Genomic DNA, 5631 nt, shown 5'->3' with positions numbered 1-5631 from the left:
AAAAAGAGTGAGACTCTGTCTCAAAAAAAAAAAAAAAAAAAGCTGGAGGCATCAAAATCTACTGCCATGATATAGTAACTTAAACAGAATAGTACTGGCACAAATACAGACCTAGAGACCAATGGAACTGAATAGAGAACCCAGAAATAAACCCATGCATTTACAGTCATCTGATCGTTTACAAGGCTACCAATAACACACAGTGGCGAAAGGACAGTCTTTTCAATAAATAGTGTTGGGAAAACTGGATATCCACATGCAGAAGAATAAAATTGAACCCTTATCCCACCCCATATTAAAAAATCAACTCAAAATGGATTAAAGACATAAATATAAAACCTGAAACTGTAAAACTACTAAAAGAAAACAGGGGAAAAGCTTCTTGACACTGGTCTGTGCAAATATTTTTTGGATATGACCCCAAAAGCACAGACAACAAAAGCAAAAATAGACACATGGGACTGCATTAAACTACAAAGCTTCTGCACAGCAAAGGAAATGATGATCAACAGAGTGAAGAGACACCTGTAGAATGGGAGAAAATATTTGTGAACCACACATCTGATGAGAGGCTAACATCCAAAACATGTAAGAAACTTAAACAACTCAATAGCAAGAAAACAAATAGCTCAATTAAAAATGGGCAAAGGACCTGAACAGATATTTCTCAAAAGAAGGCATACAAATATACAAGAAACTCAAATAACTTGATAATAATAATAACCCAATTAAAAATGGGCAAGTGATCTGAATAGACATCTCTCAAAAGAAGACATACAAATGGCCAAATACATTTAAAAATTCTTGACATCTCTAATCATCAGAGAAATGCAAATCAAAACCCCGATGAGATATCATCTCACCCCAGTTGGAATGGCTACTATAAAAACAAAAAATAACAAATGCTAGCAAGGACGAGGAGAAAGGAAACTCTTATATACTGTTGGTAGAAATGTAAATTAGTATAGCCATTATGGAAAACAGTATAGAGGTTTTTCAAATAACTAAAAATAGAACTACCATATGATCTAGCAATCCTGTTTCTGGGTATATATCCAAAGGAAAGGAAATCAGTATGTCAAAGAGATATTTTCACTCTCATGTTTATTGCAGTACTATACACAATAGCCAAGATATGGAATCAACCTGTGTCCATCAACAGATGAATGGATAAAGAAAATGTGGCATATATACACAAGGAATACTGTTCAGTCATAAGGAAGAACAAAATCCTGTCATTTGCGGCAATACGGATGAGCCTGGAGGACATTATGTTAGGCGAAATAAGCCAGGCACAGAAAGATATAATTAATACCACGTTCTCACTCATATGGGAAAGCTAAAAAAGTTGATATCATAGCAGTAGAGAGTCAAATGGTGGTTACTAAAAGCAGGAAAGGGAGATGAGGATAAAGAATAGGGAAAGATTGGTTAATGAACACAAAATTACAGCCAGGTAGGAGGAACACATTCTAGTGTTCTGTAGCACTGTAGAATGACTATAATCAGCAGCAATTTATTATATATTTTCAAATAGGTAGAAGAGAGGATTCTGAATGCTCCCAACACAAGGAAAGGATAAATGTCTGAGGTGATGGATTTGCTAATTACCTTGATTTGACTATTACACATTGCACATGTGTATCAAAATAACACATTGTGCCCCATAAATTTGTACAATTATTATGTGTCAACTAAAAATTTTTTAATTAAAATAATAATAAGAAATACAATAAAAAAGAAGACATACAACTGGCCAATAGGTATATGAAAAAATGCTCACCATCACTAATCGTCAGGGAAACACAAATTAAAACTACAATGAGATATCACCTCACATCTCCTAGGATGGCTATTATCAAAAAGGGAAGAGATAACAAGTGTTGATGAGAATGTGGAGGAAAAGGAACTCATGCACATCGTTGGTGGGAATGTACATTAGAACAGCCATTATGGAAAACTGCATGGAGGTTCCTCAAAAAATTAAAAATGGAATTACCATATGACTCAGCAATCTCATTTCTGGGTATATGTCCAACAAAAATGAAATCTGTATGTTAAAGAGATATCCGCACTCCCATATTTATTGCAGCATTATTCACGATAGCCAAGTTACAAAATCAACATATGTCCATCAACAGATGAATAAAGAAAATGTGGTATATATACACAGTGGAATACTTTTCAGCCTTAAAAAAGAAGAAACTCCGGCCATTTTCCATAACATGGATAGACCAAGAGGACTGTTATGCTAATGAAATAAGCCAGGCACAGAAAGACAAATGCTGTACGACCTCACTATGTGGAATCTAAAAAGTTGAATTCAGAAGCAGACAGTAGAATGGTGGTTGCCAGGGGCTGGGGGTGGGGAGGCAGGATTAGGGAGATATTGGTTGAAGAATACAAAATTTCAGTTAGGTTGAAGCAGTAAGTTCAGGAGATCTATTATACAATGTGGCGATGATAGTTGATAACAATGAACTGTATACTTAAAAATTGCTGAGAGTAGGTTTTAAATGTTCTTGCCACACAAAAAAGGATAAGTATGTGATATAATAGGCATGTTAGTTAGCTTTATTTATTCATTCCACAATATATACGTTCATCAAAGCACCATGTTGTACGCCATAAATATATACAATTTTATTTGTCAATTTAGAGAAATAAAAAATTCATTAAAAAACAAAAGAACTGAACAGAGAATTAGAGACTGGGGCCCAAGTCCTTACACACAGACTGGGTCCGTGCAGCAGAGGATGGGTATGTGATCTCCCCAGTCTGCAAAGGTCACCATACCCCCAGACGACGATAATGCCAGTTCTTTCTACCACATGTATCTAAGCTCCCATTTATTGAGTGTCCTCCTGTGATGGGAACAACATAGCCAAGGTTGCTGCCAGGCACTAGGACAACACCACACCCAAATGGGTCAAGCAGTGGCCATGGATAAGCACTTAGAGTCATCTCTTCTGCCTAGCAGACCGCGTGCCCTGCTTCCCCACTGCTTCCTTTAAATGGACTATTCAGGCATTTTCCTGTGAATTTAAAGTGGTCCAGAGTCTATTTTCTTATAGATAGTGCTTATACTGCTAGTTACACCTCCCCTACTTCATTCCTGCTTCACGTGACCCAGGGATGGAGCGCTTTCTCCTGACTCGTCTGCACCCTCCCTGCCCAGGATCTGTAAGTAAAAATTTGGACTTGTTTCCTACCCTGGTGGTGTACTGAATTTGCACCTTCCATCTGAAGAACCAAGGGCTGGCCCAGGCCAGGTTTCCCCAGCACACTAGGGAGAACACAGGGTCAGGCTTCTAGTGCCAGAGCAATGGTCAGGCAGGCAGAAACTGGGTACAGGTGAGACAGGAGCCACAGGGCGCCTGCCAGTAGAAACAAGTTTCCTGTGTGAGGGGCCCCTAGCCATGGGTCGGACAACTAGTCATTAGGCTATCCCCTATGTAAAAGAAATATCCCACGAAAGGCACACTGTCAACACCAATGCCCAGTGCCCCTTTGTTCCTCGTTAGGGAAGGTGGCTAGTCACTCCAGGACTGGAATCCCAGTTAGCTAGGGGCTCTCCAAACACCAGCTCATGCCAGCAGCTGTGCCAGACATCAACTTAGTGCCACGCTCGCAATGATCCCAGGAGGTAAGTACTACCAGCAGTCCCATTTTACAGATGTGAACACCAAGGCTCAGACAAGTTGTGTAGTTTGTCTAGGGGCTCAAAGCTGGTATGTGATGGAGTGAGAAAGAATCCCAGGTGTGTCTCAGTCTGGAACCCTGACCCTTTCCACCATCGCACCTCGCCTCTGCTGAGCTCAGCTCAGGGCTGGGTGGAGCCCACTCTGCAAGCTGAGACATTAGTGCTGACTCCTTGGGGACAGCCAGACAGCAGCCCCAGCAGGCAGTTCACTGTTCACCTGCTCCGCAGTCCGGGAGTCCCTGCCCAGTTCCTCTTTCTGTGGTCTGCGATGGGGGAGTGTATCAATGGCCCTTGGTCCTCCAACTCCTAAATCCCAGAGCCTTCTACTGCTTTCTAGCTAGAACAGATGTGCCAAGACTTTCGTGGGATTGAAGGACAGGTTCCCACGCCAGGACCATTTCCTATGAGGCATGACTCTGCTCTGCTAGCTCCTCTATGTTTTTTCTGGCTTCCACAGGAGCCTCGTCTGAAACCTCAGACCAGTGCTTTGCAAACTTTTTACCCGATAGCACATTTTAAACATGATGGCACTGGTATAGCTTGCCGGGGTAGACGGAGGAGGCTGGTCCAGCCACACACTGGTTGGGAAGCTCTGCCTCAGACACCTAAATGGAGACAACTTACGGATTCATGACTGTCACCTCTGATTTTTCGTTCTCTTCTTCTCTTGTTGGGGATGGAATCCCAGAATGGCCCAGCTTGGCTTTCTGACAGTCCCCACACCCCAGCACTGTGCAGTGGAAACTGGAAATTGCTTTCTGTCCCTGTCTACTCCCACCCCACCATTTCCTTCGAATCACACGTCATTTGATGCTTTATATATGTAAAATGTTTGGCATGTGTCTGGCACATGGTAGACATTCCAAACATGTTAGCTTAGTCCCACTCTGTCCTATCCTAACATATGTAGCAGGAAAATAACTAGATCATATGCCAACAATATATCCCAGATTTTCTGAGACAGTCCCAAATTTAAATAAGTCATGTACAGCATAAAGCTGTTTTGATCAATGGCAGACCACATACATGATGGTGGTCCCAAAACATTATACTACCCTATTTTTAATGTACCTTTTCTTGGTTAGATATGTTTAGATACATAAATACTCACCATGTGTTACAATTGCTTACAGTATTCAGTACAGCAACATGCTATACAGATTTGTAGCCTAGAAGCAATAAGCTACCCGTGCAGCCTAGGTGTGTAGTAGACTATACCCTCTAGGTGTGTGCAAGTTTACCTTATGGTGTCCACACAATGACGAATCAGTTAAGGACACATTTCTCAGAACTTATCCCCATTGCTAAGTAATCACGACTATAATTTTAGCCTTTTCAAGAAGGTAACATTTTAAATGTATAATTCCATACAATTTAATTTTTAAAGGCAGGCATTGTGACAGGCAGAATTCTAAGATGGCCCCCAAGAATTTCTTCCCCTCACCCCTGTACATGCCCTGCATAATCCCCAGGGCTGTGTATGTGATGGATTTCACTCTCATAATTAGTTATATGGCACAGGTGATCTTAAGATAGGGAGATCATCTAGGCGGGCCTTACCTTACTACCTTATTTACCTTTAAAGCTGGGAGTTTTCTCTGGCTAGTTGCAGAATAAGAAGGCAGACATTTGAAGGCCAGGAAGGATGTGATGTGCCATTGCTGGCTTGAAGATGAAGAGCGCCCTGTGGCAAGGAGTGCAGGTGGCCTCTAGGAACTGAGAGCTGACCCAGACAAGACCTCTGCCTAACCCACACTTGATTTCAGCCTTGTTACACCTGGCACCTAGAACCCAGCTCCAGCTGCCTGGCTTCTGACTGGCAGAACTGTGAGCTCAGTGGGTGTTCTAAGCTGCTAAGTTTGCAGTGATTTATTACACAGCAATAGAAACTCATGCAGGTATAAAATAAATTACATAATACATAAATA

The sequence above is a fragment of the Propithecus coquereli genome, unplaced genomic scaffold, assembly GCF_000956105.1.
Source record: "Propithecus coquereli isolate 6110/MARCELLA unplaced genomic scaffold, Pcoq_1.0 Scaffold66, whole genome shotgun sequence".
NCBI classification, from domain to species: domain Eukaryota; kingdom Metazoa; phylum Chordata; class Mammalia; order Primates; family Indriidae; genus Propithecus; species Propithecus coquereli.
This window is presented reverse-complemented; position numbering follows the sequence as displayed.